We start from the raw sequence: 21009 nt of genomic DNA on the forward strand, positions 1-21009 counted from the left end.
ATGTAATTTATCACTTTTATTATTATGCAACAGATTGTAGAGTAATGTTTTGACTTACTCCTTTAAAATTGCTTTGGAACATTAAAATGATAATATTACACTTCTGTGCTTTTTCTCTCTTTTTTTCTCCAAAATTTTAAGGAGAGATACAGTAGCCTGAATTTCCTGGATGGCATAAGGAATTTTCAAAATGTTTTTGTTGCTGTGAAGACAGATAAACAGGGATACAGTGTTAGAACAAAAAGTTAAAGTTATTCAGGAATGACATGAAGATCTTTGAATTAAGTTATTGAATTCCAACTATTTTTATTCAACATAATCTGGTTCTTTGCAGCATGGTCTTTGGAGATATCTTGTGTTTGAGCAGATTAAATGGTAAAGTTATGAATTCACAGGAGATGTAAAACCAAACAAACTTCCTTTCTCAGGAAGAAGTGCCTAACAGTTTTGCAAATACAGAACTGTAATAGCAATTCTGAGCTGATAAAAACTTCTAACTGGACTTTTCTGGGCCTGCTGGTATGCAGTCCCTCAGGGATTACCAGAACTGGGATCACAGTTCATAAGAAAAAGTAATGTTACCAGTTGTTGAAATAATTACTGTTTCAAAAACAGTAATGGCCTTTAAAAAAAAATGAAAATTATGAACTGGTCTTGTAGTTCATGTAATCCCTGAGAGGCTGTATTCTGGACCCAGGAGGTCCAGTTAAAAGTTTTTATCAGCTGCAATCCCAGTTTGTGTAGTCCCTAAGAGGTTGATGAGTTCTGTTGGTTTAGATTTGCAGTTCCCCCTTGAAACATGGGGTGAGCAAGTTCCTCTGCTCTGGAAGTGTAAGAAGTGAATGCCTGGTGGCTCTTGGTTCACTGAAAACCTACCTGCAAAATGTGCAGCTTCTTTCCCTTTTAGAAATGGGATTTGTGAAGGATGGCAGTCTTATGAGATTTCTCTGCTGTTTGTGATCATTGGTTTTATTTTATATTCCTGCCTTATTCTCTTACTAGAAAGCATTGAGATATTTACATACTCAAAATTGCATGTAGTTTGGATTCTTTTTAAGGGCTGGGAACAATATGTATTTGTATTCTCATACTGTCAGGAGATAATGTTTCTTAAAACAGTGCCTATTTTGCACTGCTGTATTCTAAGTAGAAATACTCAGTAAGCGCATATGCTCACGTGTGTGCGGTAGTTCATATACATATGCATTCAGAGTCACCTCAGGTTTTCATTTGTTCTTGTTTTATTTCAGTGCAGGCTGGGTGTCTTTCAAATCTAAAAACTTGGGTTTTTTTTGGTGTGATTTTAAGTGCTGTGTTCAAAAAAGTAGTACTAGAAGATAATCAGGTAATATAAAGTTGTGTGTCACTTAAATGTCTCAAAGTGAGGTTGAAACAAATCATTTCAACCACTGACAGCTTGATTTTTTTCTGTATGTGTAAGTGAGGGGGAATCCCAGGAGTTCTGTATGGACAAATTTTAAATCCAATTTATGGAAATTAATTCTTAAAAAGATACGTTAATTATTTTCAGGTGCCCACAGTCCTCTAGCACCCTCAGAAATTGTTGCTAATACTCATGCATTTCTGTGCAGTGTCCCGAAGCTACTGTAGGAGCGAATAAATTATATGGAAAGTGGTGCTCGTTATTCCTCATAGAATGAAACCTGTAGCAATGGTGACAAGGGTTGCTAGTTTGTTTGGAGGAGTTGAGTTCATCAGGTGGAACAGAGCAAGCAAGGCATTTGCAGGTGAGCTGTGCTGATCAGGGAGTAACCCAGCTTGGCCATCACCAGGTGAAGGAGGGAGACCAGGCCGCAGGGTATTTGCTTGAGAGGTTTGCACCTTGATGGCAACGCCGCAGGTAGGGATAACACAGTGGAGGAGAATGGTTGTCAAGTCTTTTTTATACACTGGCATATTAAGAAACATTTGATAAGGGAAAAATGGAGGCTAAATTGTATCTCAGGTTATTATTTTCTTCATTCAAAAGAATAAACTTCAAATGCAGGTTTAATCTCTTTCTGATTGTTTTTGAATCTTTCTTTTTAATGCATGCCCTTCAGAATAGAGTCACATAAAATACTTTTGCTAGGGATTTAGTATTGTTATTTTCTTCCCACTTACAATTTACAAATGTGTCCAACATTTTCCAGCTTACCTCTCAATTAGCAGTACTGGTTTTCTATGCTTTTAAGAATGTTTATTTTCTGAAAAAAAGGCTCATTCTTTTGCTTTCTTGTACTAAATGCCGTCCCTGACAGGCTGGAGAGCAAATGGACATCAGGAGTACGATCCTTCCTCAGATAGCTAGAATTAATTTTCCAGTAACAGAGGTGAGCTACATAATAAGGTGCAGTGCATGCTTTTGTACTGTAGTGACGCGTTTGGCTAACGCATGTTGGAGCCATTTTCTTGATCAGTAATTAACCTAATCCCAGAGTCTATGCTCTAAATAATAAAAAGAAACTGAAATTTTCTTTGCAATCTTTTTTTTGTCTTAGCTTCCAATTAATTAAATTTATACAGATTGTTTTGTTCACATCCTCTGTCTTTTTTGTAAGGCAAATTATTTATCAGTTCATTACTTTGCCATTTTTTTCTGCTATAGGCATGCCTTTGGAAATCAGGAGATGTTACTACAGCTTTAATAGTGTCTTTCAGTGTAATGGATTAAAAAAAAAAAAGATTCTGAGGAAATTGGTACAAGCAAAGTTATAATTCTTTGTGCTATTTTTCTTTGCTTATCTAATGACAGCTTCTTCTGCAGAATAGACAAGCTTTTATGTCTCTCTACAGCTGTATGATGTGACAGCTTTACAACTTTGAGCATATTTCTTGGTAAGTTCTCGATATTAGAGAACAGCTTTTGGTCTAGAAGAAAGGGCTAAAAACTGCGTAACTGCCAAGGCAATTTACTGAGTATTTTTCTGTCTCTAAGTTCTGCCTGTTTAACTGAGATGCGTGATTTTGTCCCAACCATTCTATTCTGGGGTTTTGAATGTGATTTGTTCTGAGGCTCATAAGCTTTTGTATTGGGCCAAGACTTTAAGAAACTGTAAGCTATAAAATCAAGAGCAAAACAAAACACAATACAAAGTTCCCACCTCCCCTTAAAAACAAAACAAAACAAAACAAAAAAAAACTCAGCCTGGAAAGCTTTCAATCTAAACAAGGGAAAAATTTATTAATATAGATGGGTAAGAAAGAACAAAGAGAAAAGGTGATTGCATTGATTAAAGGAAAAAGGCAAAAAAATTTGGTTTATCGATTTGACTGCTGCAACCTCTTACATTCTGGTATCTTTGGTGTGGTCTCATGCATTGGTTTGCAAAGCATGTGGCACCTGATTAAATCTGTTCATTTACACAGGGAAACTGAGAAGACTTGGTGTTTAGAGGAAGAACGAACCTCCTGATGGAAAGCTGTAGCTTTTGTAGCTTTCCTCCCTAAGATCATTCATGGTTAGCTCACAGTCATTCTAGTGCCACCTTCTCCTCTATTTTTCTTTTTCTTCCAAGGTTTTTTAATTGCTTGAGTTTCTGCCACCTCTCAAATTATTTAACTAGCCTCAGGCAGTATTTTTCCCTCAAGAAAATGGATCCTATGTTGAAAAATCAGCTACGTTTTAAATAAGCCTTTCAGTATTCCCTGTTCCAGTAAGGTTCGTGTTTTCTGAAAATGGTTGCTCAGAACTGCACGTAATGTTTCTCATGTTGTTTCTTATGCCATGTTTGATGACACCGATTTCTTTTTCGGCCTGTGCTCAAAATATCTCACTGTTCCAGCCTTTTCCATGACTGCTTGGTAAACCTTTGTCGTAGAGGTTGAAAATGAGTAACTGTGGACTCAGCTTGACCGTCTAAGTCTATCATACAGGTTTGTCACAGTTCTCCTAAAACCATGCTTGGGGTTTGTGGTTTTCTGTGAGAGGTTCTGCCTTCCATAGAAAGGCAGTCTACGATGTTCTTAATTTTGAGCAGGGGTTTCCCAGCTGATGACAGTGGAGAAAAACTAAATGATGTCTGTCAGACACCACTGCTGATGGTCCTCACTTAGATCTGCAGGCAATTGCTTCCATTTATTTGGGATATCATTATGTCTGTGACAGAACATGTCAAGTACAGCAGTTTGAATTTTAAATTACTTGTGAGCATATTCACAATTAGCTACATCATCAGAGATATTTTTAATGAAATGTATGAATGCTAACACGTAGATGTTTTTCATATATGGCACTGCGGAGCGTCTAGGTTCCCAACCTGGCTTATGGTGGCAGTGTGATTTTAAGTGTAACTGTGCTGCTAAAGATGTCTCAGTAAGCTTTTTTGACTCCTTAATTCTACATTAGTAATATTTTTTTCTCCCTTTATTGGAATAGAGTATTTAGTTACTAGCTGTGTACGGGCCTGTGTTTACCAATTCTTCTGTACCAGGGGATATCTTCACTGTAGGTGCTCATGGGAGTATTTGTATTCTCAAAAGACTGAAAGTCTACAGCAAACTACTGCAAAGATTTATTTAGTTTCTCAGAAACTTAAATAATAAATTTGTTTTTGTATAGCCTTAATTGTTTACACTTTTTTTTTCAATGATGTGCTGATGCTTGTGCTGTTTTTCTGACCTGATGAAGGGCTTGTGCACTAAAAGATACTCTGCTTGCTACCAGTTTAATCCCAACGTTTGGTTTAATGCCAATGTTATTTTTTCCCCTGCAAGCTTTGTTTCTTTATAGAAAGACATTATGTGTTTTGGTAGGGTGGTGATTCAGTGGCACTGCTGTGGAATTCACTACAGCAGCAGACAATGAAAAGATGCACGCTTTGGGTGTGTGCAGTTAATTTGATGAAACGTATTTTGACAGACACCTTGTAATTAGAATTTTAAATTAATCTTTTTTTTTTTTTGCATTTTAATTATGTTTTATTTCAGTTCTTTGCTGAGAAGCTTTTCATTAGTTGTGAGGAGTTTTCATTACTGAATTTCGTTAAGGATTGTACGTCATGGCATAATGGGTTTTCATGTGTAGAGCTTTCAGTCTGTTTTTCTGAAAAAATCTCCAGGCTCTGGGTGCCACATATCTACAGAGTACCTTGTTTTAAGAGTCGACGTAAGCAAAGAAAATAAACTCAGATTGCACGTGCAGCTAATCATCCTGCACTATTATGATTTCTTTTGACAGCACTACAAATTTATGTTGAATTATGTAAAGAGATACTGTACCTGTTTTACTATATCTTCATTTATAATGAAACCTTTCACCAAAGTGTAGTACTTCGTTGCACCTTCTCAGTATGATGGAGTTGTCACTGTACAACAGATCAACTATCTTGGGTTGTTGTTGCCAACCAGTTTGTTCTTTCCCAAATACTTGGTATGAAAGCCCATTACTGAAGCTGTTCTGTTACACTAATTAGAAACTTGTTTCTCTCTAAAGCACTGATGTGCCTCATTCAAAAAAAAAAAAAAAAGAAAAGAAAAAAAGAAAAGAAAAACCCATTGTGTAGGACTTGTCCCTTTTACATGCTTTTTTTTTAAGCCCTGACATGAAAATTAAATAGATGTGAAGGTTATTTTTACTCTGAAGGAATTGAGTAGTAGGATTATTATCATACAGCACATATCCGACCATGTTGTCTCCCAGAGAGTATGAAGGTATTTATCTCCCTGTTAACTTCCCCTCTCAAGTTAGCTTTTGGGAATGTGTTTTTTCCTTTTCCTTTTCCTTTGGTAACGTGTTACACTGTGTAATACATTCCTACATTCATGGATGCAGGAGAGAGGCAAAGTACAATGTAAGCAGCGATGCTTTTAACCCTGAGCGCATTCATGACGTGTTTTCTTGAAATACCATTTTCTGTGCTTGACTTGTGAGCATTACTAAGCTCAACTGTATGATTACACTTGTCCATATGCTTTTGTGAGCACCACAGGTGAACTGAACTTTGATGATTAATACACTAAAAGGTAGGTAAGGAGCTACGTGCCAACCTGCCACTGAGCTGTGACCAGGCCCCCGTCCATTTTAATCTCTGGTTCAGTGCAGAGCATGGGAGGTCAAGGGATCATGAGGACCTGCGTCTCATGCAGAAGGCTCTTTATTTAGTCTGCTTACTTTATTGGTGTGATCCAGATCTTTTAATGAGGTCTTCTGATTTTATTCTATTTTATATTTTTTTAAGTTTGTTGATCAGAAGTCATGGCAGTGAGTATACAGTGAATTTAAGGTGCGAGATGTTGAGGAGCCTTTCTACTCCTAGAGAATATAGGTGGCTGGAACCCAGAGTGTTTGCTTGGAGTTACTGTGGGAGCTGAGTGTAAGGACTGGGAAAGAACAGTGCTGGTAAAGAAATAGCTCTTCAGAGATGTAAAAAATAATTCTAGCCTTTTATTAAGGAAAGTGTCTGGGTGACTCCTTACTCTGGTGTGAAAACTGGGTCCCACCTCTGACACTTTTGAATATCCTATTACACTGGTTTGGGTGCTTGACCTCCTCTAAATAATGAAGAGGTGCTTTTTTGATTTCCCTCCTTCCCCTTTTTTCCCCACCCCTGAGTTACTCATACCGAGACACGAAAACAGTGGCATAGAGTACCTTTGGGTACACATAGTAGTAGCTTTACATTTGTTTCTTCATCATCTTTCAGTGTTCTTAAATTTGTTGCTAACTTGTAGGGGGAAACCTGAAACAACTAGAGAAAACTTAGGAAGTTCACAGCAGACTTGCTTGATTGCACACTCAGAAATCAGCAGCTTGTTTGTATAACCTATGTTACGAAAGTGGGGATTGCATCTATGTCAGAGTTTCTTTAGCTACTTTGCGTGCTGATGTACCACTTAGTACTGGCAAGGAAGAGAGAATTCAAATATAGCCATTAAAAAATGGAGAGCTGTTGATGACAGCTTAGCATTGTCATCGTAATCTGTACATATCTACACCATTATTCAGAAAACTGTTAGTTTTCACAGGCCGGCAATATTATTTTTATTTTAAAATGCAAATAAGAGAAATGTAACTATATAAAAATTAAACCATAACTGAGTAGGTTGACAAGACACACATTATTATCTGACAGCAAATACCCACATGCCTGTAAAGGTGACGTAGATGTCTGATTTAAGTTTTGCCTTTAGATAGTAAATTCTTTGTTTTTCTTGCAACGGGAGTGTAAAGACATGACAGAATTGCTAGAAAGTTGGCAACCGAAGGAGGCGGACATGAATGTTCTCACTGCAGTATCATTTGTCAGAAGGAGCAGTCTTTGAAGAAAAACACTATTGTAAGCAATTTTGCATTAGTTTTTTTACTAAAACAAACAAAAATTCTACCCCCACCATCTATGCAGTCTTTCACTGTTTTTAACTTCTGAAAAAATACACGTTTAGAACTGGCCATGTTTCGTATTGTTTTACAACTTGGCTCTTTGCCAGCTGTTCTTCGTTTTCACATTACATCTTTCCATAAAGTAGGTACTGTCTGAATTTTAGTTTTAGCTCACAAATGTTAGCTGACAAAAAGAGTAGAATCACCAGATGTTAACGTATGTCTTGATAAAACAAGTTCGCTAATGGCAAACAGTATTTTTAAAAGATCTTTATATGCATTTCTTTTAGTAGAGTATGAAATGAATAGACTATTAAGGAGTGAACCAGAAGCAATTCTGGGAAGGCAGCAGTCATCAGAGTAGTTCAAGTTGCATCTCTTTTCCTTACTGTTGGTTTACTTTTCTCGCAAGCTATGCAAAGTTGTCATTGAGTCATCTGATCTGCACAATTCAGTGATGTCAGTTGTGCAGCACAACAGAAGCAACATGTTTTAGGCTCTCTGTGTGCTGCATTGTATTTTAGAGTAGAGTGGCAGCCCTTAGTTGTTCTTCCATTAAGGTTATGATAGATTTAAAGCAGTAATTAGCCCTTCTAAATAGAAAGGCAAAATTGAATAATGAATAGAATATCAACTTGGTTAACATAAGTATTATTTTGCAAGCAAATTCAGTATCTTATGGAAGTTGACTGTGTCTCCCTAAGCAGCAGCTGAAGCTAGTGGCAGAGGGTCTCAGAACTGGACAAGGATTATACTGATACTGGCTTATCAGCTGCAGGGAGTAATCTTCCTGCTGGAAGGAAAGAATAGCAGTATGGCTGCTTCCAGGGCTTTCCTCTTTGCCTTCCATAGTGAATACCCACAAGTATTTGTTTTGATGTCACTGAAATGTTGTCCACTGTGGTTTGTGGCTTTGTTTTATGCGTTACTCCTCAAAAATTTTTTTTGACCCTTTTGTCTTCATTTATTCTGTTCATTGGGGTGCATGTGTCTTTTTATTGTCATTTGAACAAAACCTGAGCTTTCTGATGAATGTTTTTTATGTTATTTTCTTGTTCCTGAAAGCTTCTCTTGGCCTGTTTGTCCATGTCAGTTGCCTTTTAGCTTTTAATCAAGCCTTTCTTGATAAGTCATGTGCACTGGCACCATGTTTTTGATATGGTATCTTTCAGTGATGTCCATGATGTCTGTAGGGATTTAATTCTTTTAGCAGTTCTTTTTATCTTCATTTTAATAGGCTCTCTCATTGCTGTGTCATTTTCCTTTTGAAAGTTCCGCATAGCTGTGGTGGATTTTCTGGCTTTTGTAACTCCTGTAGGGTTATTGTATCCGAATACATTATTAGAGTGCCTTTTCAATAGACAATTTTTGGACAAGATCCTGCATACTATTCAATACTAAGTCCGGGAGTGTATTTTTAATGGTTTCCCATACCAATTCTCCATGAAATGATTATCGTAGTGCTAAAAGTTTATTCTTTGCTTTGTGTCCCAGTGCGATACTTGTCCGATATTCATGGGTATCTGTCATTACAATTGTATTTCCTTCACTCATTGCCTCTCTGAACTCTCCTACCATGTCGTAGTTGGTAAGTGCCATCATTTTGTTAAGGCATTTGATAACATAAACCTATTTTGTGCCTGTACGTTTGGGCCCAGGAATGCTAATTTACTGAATTCATCCTTCTCACCAAAATTCAATCAGGCCAAATACTCCCCTGGAATCTGACAGCTGGGACTATCTACTTAGGAAACTTCGCTCAACTTAATACCCTGTTGTCATCCAATTGAAATAGCAATTTATCATGTCCCAAGCTGTTTATAGCTGGTCTACCAGGTGTGGCATTTGACAGGAAAAGGGCAGTAATTAACAGATACGTCACATTTGTCGCTAGTCCGTCAGAATTTGTTTTCCGTTCACTTTCTGAACCTGAACTCTTGCTTTGGTGGGGAAAAACATATAAACACCTTGGTCATCTTCAGAGCTCTTCTCTACTGTAATCACACATTCATAGATTGTTGTATTACTGGAATAGTACAGATACCTGAAGAATGCACAAACGAGATTGAATTATGGCACTAAGTGAGATTAACAGGAGTCCCTGGCTCTTTTTATTCAGGTATCTGCTGGCTTCCATACACTAGTTACCTCTGCACGTATTTGTTCAGAGTATTGTCCATGCAGAATGTTATATCACAGCTAGTAATAATTGACTGGCATTTTAATGCTAATCTGCACTATTCAGCTCTGGGGCCTGATTTACTTATTGTTGGGGGAATAGGGAATCAGTGGTGTTTTTTTTCAGCCTCCCTGAAGATTGTATGTACTGCATTGTAGCTATTTAAAATTTAAAAAATTGCTTGATTCCAAGAATAGGATGCTATTAGTGTGCTGTTGGCTGCTTACTTTCACTATATATTTGTTTTTGTGATTTAACAGAACACTTTTTTTGAAGCATAGGTGTGTTACACTTCGATAGGTGGCATTTTTTTAGCCTCAGTTTAAAGTGATAATATTGGTGGTAATGATGAAAACATTCAAATTAGTTTTTATGCTGAGAAACATTAATCTTTTATATGTAAGTAGAACTTTATCCCTAAAAGCAGTATTAGCTCAACTAAAATAACCTCTGTGGCACCAATTGTTTTTTCTTCAAGACTGGTGAAATTCATAGGGCTTAGCCATGAAAATGTGTTTTCCCATCTAGCTTTGTAGGTGACTTTTATGGAAATGTCACTTATTTAATAATTCAGAAAGAGGTCTGCTGAATTAATTTGACTTGAAATTAGACAGCTAATTCCACTCATTGCACTGATAATTGTTGCATTAAATGTAGGATTGCCTTGCTGTGTTAGATGGGAAAAAGTAACCTTAACATCTATAGACAGGGAAGCATTGATGCTAATTTTAAAGACTGTGTAAGTAAGATCTATTATTTTTTTCTGTATAATAAATTAATATAATAAATTTAAAAAATAATAGCTTTTATATGGTCCTTGAACTTGGGTAAGAATGTCATCTATTATGTAGTTGGAATGATATGATCAAAGCACAGGCCCAAACACAGACTGTAAATACCCTGGTTAGAGAACCAAGCAGGATGAGGGGAGAAAGGTGAGCCATACTGCCCTCATTCTGACGCTGCAGGAAGACAGTCTGCACTGTGTCCAAGTTCATCTTAATGCCTGGGGACTGCACGTGGTAAAAAATGGCATGATAAGTGCATATACATTCAATCCCCTGGTTTCCAAAATGCTGTTGAGGGTAAATTTATGGTGTTTGTTCAGCTGTGTGCATTTTAAACTTTCTGCCCCTGAGTTTTGGTACTCTGACTCCAGCTCCTTTAAGTAGACTATTCTTGAGGGGTCTTGATTTAGTGAGTTGGTTGAGGTGCCTGCCATTCCTCCTTCAGCTCTCATTACTATTGAAAATGCACAAGGGAAGTGCTTAGGTTTCTCCGTTAAAAATGGCATTAAGTTTTGACATTTACTTCTAACCAACCAACCAAACAAAAACCGCAGGTCCTTGCTGACACCATGCCAAACAGAAACGTAGCTTGCTAAGAAAAATATTCAACAAATATTTTGATAAAACTTTTTTCTTTTTGTGTTGAGCAAATTGATCTATATTTATCATTTTGATGAACCAAAAATTAGGTTTTTGAAGGTCTGTAGTTTTTTTTAATATTTGTGAATTGCCATTTCCTACCTTATTTGCTAATTTCCCTGCTTAGAGATATCCAGTGCTTTAATACTGTCTTGTATAACAAGCACTGAAGCTTGTGCAATGCCATATTTAAAGTGGTGTATTTTGCATCCCACCTTCATCATTTTTCTCTTATGGCTCAACATAAACTGAGCTCACAAACCTTTAGGTTTTGAAAGGAAAGTTACAACTTCCAGTTACTTTTTCATTAATTTAAACTGCCATCTTCTTTCTCAAAAGGTTATCACATACTGCTTCAAGTGCTAAATTTCTGCCTGAACAGTAAACATTTCAGTGTATTTTCTCAGTACATGTGTGTAATTTAAATCAATAAATCTGTTTTATGCCTAAGTATTCACATATTTGTTGCTTTGTGGAATAAGGAAATTACCTCTTGTTTTTTTCCCTCCTTTTCAAATGTTTATTTTAGCAGAAAATGCTGAAATGAATAATCAACATCAGAAGGTGGAAAACAAACCTATTAAGCCATAATTTCCACTTTCCTGAGTATGGCATAAATATATGTCATATATTTATTTGCTTCGTTACATTTTAAATGTCTCAGCTGTTTCAGCTGCATACTTTTTAAACACTTTTATAGTCTAATAAATATTAATATATGGAAGTTTTACATGGATCTCATTTTTCCCTAATTTCAGAATATTATTTCTATTCGTTGTAATGTCCTAAATAACAGACCGTGCTTCTTGATACCGTTTGAGCATATAGGACAATTATCCTTTCATCATATAATCATATTTCTTTTTATTCTCCAAGATATATTGTTCTTCCAGATTACTTCCTGAACCTTTTCTGTTGTACCAATGACTAAAGAATTAAGTTTTAGCTTCATTCATTACTTTATATATGATGCTTTTGAAAGCAAAAGATTAATTATGTACTATGTTTGGATTTTGTAACATAGGTGCCTGTGTTTTTATGTCTTTGAGGATATATGTCAAAGTTTGATGCCTGGAGAAAATACTGATTTTCCTTGAAAGACATATAATAATGGTTAGGTTTGGATGACTGGATTATAGAATGGAAAATGCAGAGCTTTTAACTGAACTTTATACTTGATTGGTAATCTTGCAAAAATTCTAGTAGTCTGAGTTCCCTTTTTTTTTGGTAAGAAGGCAGGGTATCTGTGGAAAAAGCATGAAAGACGGACAGTAGCACTTCAAGGGTTAGGAAGGTGGCTGAGAGATCTGTTTTTTCTCTTAGATAACAAAAAAAAGTCCTGTGTGTTCACAAAGTGATAATGACCATGAATTTTGGTTTGTTTACTTGACTTTGTTTTTGTAATGATGAGGAATTATGATTACCTCTTTTTCTTTGCATAATCTGGTGGAAGAGGAGCTACTAAAAACAAGCTGGAGGTGTTTGACTTTCAGAGAGAAGATGCTCAAAAAAGTCAGCACCTTTAAATGTGTCTCAGTAATCATTTGCTGCTCTCCCATATTATATTTACATTTATTGCTGGAAAAGAATGTCTAAACTTTTTCAGCTTTTCAGGATCCTGAAGAGGTGAGGAAGAGGTTTTTTGATTAAAAACATATAATACTAAATCGAGGATGGAAACAAGACATAAGAATCAATAATAACCAACAGTCTTTTCGCTACAGGTAGGCAGAACATTTTAGATTTTAGACAGCTAGGTAGTGTCAGGCATTGCTTTTATCACCGGTGTCAGACATGCAGGATAAATAGAAGACATCTACAGGAAAGCAAGTGATCTGGAATTTAAGATTTGGTAATGCAAGTGGTATGAGGTGAAGGAGTATCTTGTGCTTTCTTGTTTGCAGACAGACAAGAGGGGAATAAGCACTGAATCTGAGGGAGACATCCTCAGCTCAGTTTTTAGAGCAAGACGTGACTGGACAGAAAACCATTGAGAGTCCGAGTCAGCAACTTCAGATGCCTGATGTGAAAGATGGCTTTCTACTCACCTCGAGTATAGTAGGGTCACCTATATCAACTAACAAGTTGAGTTAGTAGATCTCAACTTTGCTGACTCATTTCTGGAATCTATACTATAAAAAGAGCAAGCTTTGGTCACTGCTCTGAAACTTTCAAGCATGACTTAACAAACTTACTTCCAGAGGTGCAGATCAAAAGACTTTGTCACTCTTCTTAACGTGTATTTGGCTACTCCGAGCCGTGCCTTTAGTTTTCTGCTTTATTTCTGCTTTTTCAGATATAATAAGCAGCTGATCTTAACAATGACTGAGCCAGGGGTTTGTGAAAGGCACTAACAAGGCTGAGAGGAAGACATGGAAGAAGAGGGAATGGAGAGGGTTAAAAGCCAAGGGGGAAAATCGCTGTCAAAGGAGAGAGGGAAAAAAAAAAAAAAGAAATTTGCTATTCCCTTCAGCTTCTGATATTAAACTTTGTAGTAACCCAGAATTACTGTTCAATTGACCCTTCTACAATCTGAGACAAATTTCTAAATTGAAAACTGAAATTTTAATATTTCCTAGAAAAAAAAATCAGAATCGTATTGTGAAAAAAGAGTGCAACTTCAGCAGGAGAGATCTTTTATTTTATTTTGCTGTAGTTTTCTGTATTCAGAAGATACACACGTCAGGTTTAATTGTTGTAAATGTTGTCTTGTGTCACTCGACAATTAGTCTAACAAGTATAAATGATCAGCTAGATTTCACTTCAGCATCCAGATACTAGATATCAATTTATATGAAATTAATATGCGGCATAGTCACTTTGTTTTATTTTTCCTTTTATAATAGAAAGCTGCTAATAAACAAGGTACCAGTCAGGCAGACAAATTATGCTTAATGAGTTGCTGCTTTACATCAGTGAATTTTAAGTACCACCAACACACATATAGTTAGTGTGATTAATAAGTGGTAGTCTCTTACAAGTAACTCAAGTTGTATACACAGTTGTGAGCTGCTCAGGGGACCTCAGGAGTTCCTGTGGAGGTTGACCGGATTGAGTGAGCAGAGTACCCGCCTGTTTTCTGCTGATAGTTCCAGCCGGGTTGGGCTCATTCCTGGCCACATCTTCAAGTCAAAGCCTGTTGCATCAATGCAGAGGGTCTTGCAACACCTGTCAAATAGCAAGCCTTCTTGATCATTTCCTATAACATATTTTGGATCTCTGTAGGAGCTTTTGTCTAATACTCATAAAACATTTTGGACAAGCATTTAATTAAAAATTCATCTTTTGAACATGTATGGAATAGAGTGAAATGCATATATGCAATTTCTACATGTCCTTAAACAGACCACAGCAGATTTTTATAATGTTTAAGTGGTACCACAAAGACTTTCTGGGACAGGAAATAGAAGAATAACATGTCCAGTTGGAACTGCAGTGTAGAGTTAAATGCATATCGAGTAAACAAAATGGAGAGTTTAGTCAAAACTGGGTCCGTTTTGTAAACATATCAGCACCAAATAAACCAAGGACTGTGCAGGAGACATAAGTTTGGCTTCATACATTTCTACATCTTATATCAAGATGTAATACCTATCAGTCTTCCCAGGATTGTGACAGTAGTAGTATTTATTAAGTCCGTTTACTAATCACTATGAAGAGCATCTTCCAAGTAATGACTTGCCTGACACTGTGTACTCTTAAGATCGAAACACAGCGTGGTGTAGGTGCACTCCACATATTAATAAGACAATGGAAATCAATATAAACTCGAGGAGAGTCACAAAGAATTCAGAGCAGTGCGTGGCAGAACAGCTGCAGCTGGGACTGTGAGGCCGGTGGTGAGAGGCTGCAAACAGAAGCAGGTATGACAGACTTCAAAGGCTAAGAAAGGGATTGGCATGTGTTTGTTACATTTTCATCCTGGGCTGAAGCTCTTGGTAAGGTGTGGGTCTTACATTTTAAATGTTTTCTTCCCTCTCCTTAAAAAAGGGGAAGAGATGGCTCCAGAGGCAGGGAAGTTTGTGGCCTAGTCACCTCCTGACTGGAGAAGAGAATTGGGTTGTGAACGTATGTTTATTAAGGTGGAAACGTAAACTTTTTGAGCTGAGAGGTAAATCCTCAAACTCATAGACTGTACGGTCAAGTGCTGCATTTATCTGTCCAGCAGTGAAATACCGTGGTTACTAACTGAGGACTTCGGGGAGCCAGGCTGATCAAAGTCTTGAGTGTTGTTTTGTGCTGGATTTGCCTTACTTACATTTAACGCTGTGATTGTGAAATATAAAGCTTTATGAAGTTGTATCGCATGTGAGGACAGGTGTTTGGTTTCTTTGTTTGTTTTTTGGTGAGTACATTGTTCTCAAATTAAAGTTGTGGGGTGACAATAGTGGTAATTTGTCTGTGATTCATTGTGCTAACCTGCAAGGAAGGACTCTGATCGCTGCTGCAATAGCGTTTGTGGAGGAGCTAGAATTTTTAAATAGCTAAACTCGCTCTTTTTCGTAATTCTCTCTCTCCTGTGAGAATTTCCACTACTTCACAAACAGCTGAGGTCTTCTTTAGCCTGCTTGCTTTCTACAAGCCTGAATGTTAAAGAAATTTCATATTCATCAACAGGTTGCTCCCCTACCTATTTGACTTGATCAGTAAAAGTATTTCCCTAAATATAACCTCTGTATTTTTATTCTGAAATATGCAGTCCGAATCTACATCACAAACTATGAGAATACTTCACATCATTGAAATTAAATGTATATATATATTTCCAGTTGATAAGTGTGACTGAAATACGTAAGTAAAGTGATGGTAGATGCTTTTAGAAAGCAAACGTACAGTAAAAAAGTCCTTCATGTAAGTCTTTCTCTGACGTGAAAATTGTAATATTCTGATGAAACTGAAAAGCATAATTGTTTCCTGAAACCATATACAAGATTTGAGATTATTTGGAGAAGTATTGATTTTAAAGTTCGTGAAGAGTGTCTGTAATCAGCATAGCAATTTGACTTCTTAATTAGACTAGTCCCTTGAGGGTTTGGCTCCCATACAGTATGTTTATGAATCTAATCAACCAGACAGCAAAAAAAAAAAAAAAAGGGAAAAATAAAAAAAAAAGAAAAACAATTATAGATACTATCTTTACTTTTCAACTCACAAAGGAGCAAGAATTGAAATACTGGAGCTCTTGCTTCTGTGATAATTAAAACATGGATCTGAATGAGTGGGGGAAGAGGAGGAGGGAGCACATGGAAAAAATCTAAATGCTACAAAATGAGATCCTTAAGTAACCAACAGAAATGAGAGAAGGAAGAAATAAACACATGGACTGTGCCATTAGATCAAACATGAGCTATCTGCTGGACTGGTGTGCATTGATTTTCATTTTTTTCACTGGGGATGTATCAAGCCACAGGAGTGACTCCAACAGTAGTTAGATCAAACAGTTTCTGGAGCCTGACTTCTTGGTTCTGGCACTAAAGCTCTTCCATTTACTTTTTTTTTTTTTTTTTTTGGTAGGTTAGTTGGTCATTCAGCATCCATTTAGGACTTGAAGAATTCAAGCTCTGTATTTGGTATTAAAACTAAGCTCTGGACTGCAGGCAGTTAAACTGTGTTTTGTATTCTGTTTGTTAAGCAAACATCCTGCCATAGTAGTTGAGGATGTTAGGCTGCTGAGTTACTAACATCTGTCTATGGTTTATTCTCGCATTTTGTTTCTTTAGGGAGGATGCTTGTGCACTGGCCTTCTTCTTGGCATGGATACAGAAGATAGTTTTTGGTTTTGCGCTGCACTTGTGATGAAAGGTTGAGTTCATAAATGCCTGTAAGAGAGTTCTGATAATTTCTGTGGTAGGTCGGGAGTCTTTTACAACTAGAAAATTCTGGTCTTGCACAGATAGGTCTTTCTCCAATGGGAGGCCATTGTACTTTGCTTTTGGAGGAGAGTTTGTCCTGTTCACGTATTCCAGAGTTCTTTTACAGTCTCATAGCTGTACTTAAACTCAACCACTGGCCACTTAAAGTTGTGGACTAAAACCTGGCAGTTGATATTATGCCAGATACAGAGCAGAAGACTAAATTACATTCTCGGAGAGATCGTTGACTGGACTGTAAATAGTTAGAACTCCAGCTATGATTCTGGCCTATGAGAGGTTTTCAATTTTATTATTATTATTTTGGAATCAGTAAAAAGTAGTTGTAGGTATAGGGGGAGGCATTATTGTCGAAAGCCTAACTGGGACATTCAGAGGGAAAGGTCTTTATTACTTTTTTCCTTGTTTACATTTTCTGGTTTCCTTTTCCGTACTTATAGAATCACCCATAAATCACTGCTCTTTAGTAGAGGCACTGTTGGCAGTAGTGGGAGCAGCAGTGATACATTTCTTTTTTGTGACTATACAGAAAGAATCTGAATAAACCAAGGGCAATTCTATTAATAGCTAGAGAGAGACTTTCAGAGGTAAAAACAAGAAATCTGATATAAAAGGAGACTTGGGAAACAGTTTACTATGAACAATGAGTTCCTCTCAAATAAAATCTACCTGATGACAGCTGTCAGAATTACAGCTTTTTTGTTAATTTGATGGGATCTGTCAATGTATGATGCCAGTCACAGGACAGGATGCAGCCACATGATCACGAAAGCTGCATTCATATGTATGTGTATGCACCTGCTTGCTGTCACTTTTATTCTGTGCCTCTCCAGCCCCTTCAGTGGACTGTCTTAGAGACCAGAAGCAAATTTTTGCATATTTTTTCATCCTTTGAAGGCCTTTTCTAGCAACATTCCAGGTACGTTTGCCTTATCGATAACTATTAGTAGGTTTGTTGTTTTTTTGAACCCCACTTAAGTTTCCAGTTTTCAGGTGGGATCTGGAATAAGACGATCATTTTGTTTCTGAACTCAGTTCCATTTAAATTGAACTATAATAGGAAGACAATTTTCAGCCTCTACAGGTGACGTGGAGAATATGCTTGATGATGTGTCTTGGGGATATTTATTTAAGTGCTACATGGTGATTGACCTTTTAGATGCTGAGCTTTGAGATGCAGAACTTGATGTCTGAAGTAATTAATAACAAAAGCCTACCAGCTTCCACTATGGGATCCTTAAGAGTATGCTAGCCAGCATGTAATGCCTCTGTGAGGCAGAGGCTATTTGAAAAATAGCAGAGAACAATTGCTATTTTAGGTGGTGGAAGGGATCTACAGAAACTGGATGTTTCTCATGAGATTTTAACCTCAAGCCATTCCAAAATTGCCCATTTTCTTTACCTACTCAGAGTCAGTACATGCAAGGATGGTCTGTGCTGTTTGCAGCTTATGTTGTGTTCTGTGCCCTGCCCTGCTGGAAGGGGAGAAGCTGGAGCAGCACAGGAGAGAGCTGCTTGCCTCCAGATGCTAAAACATGGGCTGGGTAGAAATCGCAGGGAGGAAAGGGGCAGTGCTGCTGCCTAGCACGTGGCTCACCAGATTCACCTGGGGAGAGGCTTTGATGGTGCTGGGTGGGAGAGGTAGGAGACTCACTACTAGGAAGGCTTAAAACAGGAGGTAAGAGATTGGCTTTTGAATGGCAAGTGGGCTGTATGTCTGCAGGGTTAGATTTTAAAGGTGGTTAGGGAAGTCTTTGTCTGGAAGATTGAAAAGTAAATACATGGAGTTTGTTGCACCCCTAAGGGCTGCTGGAAGTTCAGGCTTGGTCTGGGACCAGTTGAAAAAGGGACTTGCTGTACAGAGGTGGGAGTGGGAAGAGACGTCTGTGTGCAGAACTTGGTGGTTTTATACTGCTTACCCTTTAGAAACAAATCTCTTTATTTCAGGATTTTGCTGTTCTAGCTTATTTTCATGTAAAAATGCTATGTTAATTTAAATGTGCTTTAATGTACTTGGTCGTTTCAGTTTAAAGTGTTAGTGCAGGTAAATCCACCTGAAACTCTGGTGAATTTGGTATGCTGTTATAGTATGCGATGCCACGCTTCTGCAAGAAGCACAGAAACTGGCAGAGCTTGCCTTTTTTCTTTTTGCACTTCTAACACCCTCTTTCAGTTCCGCTGAAGCCTTCTTGGTCTACAGAAGTCAGCACCAGGAGAAGCTTTAAAGAGGCACACTGAAGATTGTTAGGCTTTCAGTGGCTAAATAGTAACTTGTGTTTATGAAATGTAGACTATATGCAACACTGGAGTAGTTAGAAATGCTGGTATTCCATAAGTATTTACTAGGAAAAAAGATCTGGGAAGATGTATCTCGCTTCTGTGCAAGTAAAATGGAGCTGGACTTTTTTATTTTTTTTAATTTCAGTTCTTTTCCTGGGGATGGGGGAAATTAAGGTAAAAATGCTTTTCATCCCATGCTGAATTTGGTTAAGACTTTCCTTAACGCTAGCCATCCACTTGAGAAATGTAAGAAATGCAGGTATCTTCCACTGTACTCAGCATTGGTGAGGCTGCACCTGGAGCACTGTGTCCAGTACTGGGCCCCCAGTACGAGACAGACCTGGGTGTACTGGAAAGAGCCCAGAGGAGGCCAACCAGGGTGAAGGGGGCTGCAGCACCTCTCCTGTGAGGAGCGGCTGAGAGCTGGGCCTGTTCAGCCTGGGGAAGAGGGGGCCTGGGGGGAGCTTATCAGTGGGATCACAAGTTTTCCACAGGAATTATGGTTTGGGGGTTTGGTTTAATTGGTGTGAAGGCATAACAATGCATCTTCTCTGGCAGAGCAAATAGAGGGTTTATGTAATCAACGTTTTGAGAATTTAGTGTACTGAATTGTAGGCTGAGAAAATGAACTCAGAGGGGCTAGCACTGGTAAGAGGCTGTTTTGCATGTTTCTCCTGTTGGAGAAATCAGATGACCGTAGGCACTAATTTAAACTTGTTGCCGCAACTTTAAAGCAGTGCATTATATCTGCATTTAACGTGGGGGAATCCAAGCTGTACTTTCCTTAAGTTGTTAAGTAAGCCTTTATTGCTTTAGCTGTGAGATACTGTAGTCATCTGTCTGTGCAAATGCTGCTTCTGAGCGGCACCATCACAGATAAGAAATCTTATTTCCTCTTTGCAGAAAGCACAGCACAGAGGCCAAAGGCTGTGTTGTGATACTTCTCTAACTTACTGTTTAAAAATCTCCCATGTATTAATCTTCGTAAAGAAATAAGCACCAGGTCTTCTGTGACTCAGCAAAGTTTGTGTGCCCAGTCACTGGTCGCGTATCCTATCTTCTGCTTGGGTTTTGATTCTGAGGATGTAGATTGATGAATACTTTATAGATTCATGAAGTCAGAAATATACCAAGGACCCTCCTCATTTTTTTTCCTGGTGTTAACTTTCTTCCTTGTGCCTAGAAGGAGCATTGGAGCAGCCTCCTGGTGATCCACAGTGTGGAAAAGACCTAGGTTAAAATGAGTTCAGCAGAATAAAAAGAAACCAGTCATGATTTTAATTGAGGAAAGAAATGTAACTGGATTCAGAGCTGGGAGGAAATGTTTCAGGAAGAGGTGGAATGTCTTTCTGCAGCTCTATGAGGAATGAGGTTTTGTCATGGGAGACAGTATTTTGGGGCAGTTAGGTATGTGTGGTAATTTCCCATGTAGTACTTCAATGTGACGGTTTGCTGGTTATCCCTTGACAACTAGCTATTGTGAATTCTCAAATTCATGAGCTACGCAGAACTGAATTTTCTTCAATTAAATATTAATTTAAATGATAGATGAATATTCTATTCACAAAGCATCAAAACTTCACATAAAAGGAGGCTACGGATGAGTAACATACCATTTAAATTGTAAAACAGTCTTCTCATAAGCGTAAAATACGAAAGGAGAGGTACAGCTCACTTCATAGAGGATTACAAATGCTGAGATTTTTTTTTTCAGGTTTTGAGTGAAATGCAAGGTCTATTTTGCATAGTAAATGAGGGTGTTTGGGATTTAATTATCATAGATATCAAAGGCAGAATTTACCAGGACTGGGAAAACAGCTGGTACTTTGAAAAAATCTACACACCGAAATCCAAGTGATCAGATTATGAAATCATTTTTGAAAGGCAATTGAGAAATAAATCGCAGGATACTTACATGCTGTCTTCCCTGGA

At 37.7% G+C, this 21009-nt stretch overlaps 1 protein-coding gene across 23 annotated transcripts in view; it reads left to right on the forward strand.

Annotated features, from left to right (window-relative positions):
- Nucleotides 1-21009, forward strand: part of MARCHF1 (membrane associated ring-CH-type finger 1) — a 239566-nt gene that overhangs the window by 43564 nt on the left and 174993 nt on the right. For 2 of the 23 annotated variants that reach the window (XM_083834602.1, XM_083834629.1), the window contains exons 1-3: nt 1845-1861; nt 2262-2333; nt 2756-2838. The exons of 16 other annotated variants lie outside the window; for them this stretch is intronic. The gene's annotated coding sequence lies outside the window, so the exon portion shown is untranslated. Of the gene's footprint in view, nt 1-25; nt 1862-2043; nt 2334-2755; nt 2839-3853; nt 3877-21009 lie in introns of those variants that run through there. 5 more of the 23 variants (XM_083834627.1, XM_083834611.1, XM_083834609.1 and 2 more) reach the window with 5 other exon arrangements.

Source organism: Anser anser (genome assembly GCF_964211835.1).
Source record: "Anser anser genome assembly, chromosome: 4".
Classification (NCBI taxonomy): Eukaryota; Metazoa; Chordata; class Aves; order Anseriformes; family Anatidae; genus Anser; species Anser anser.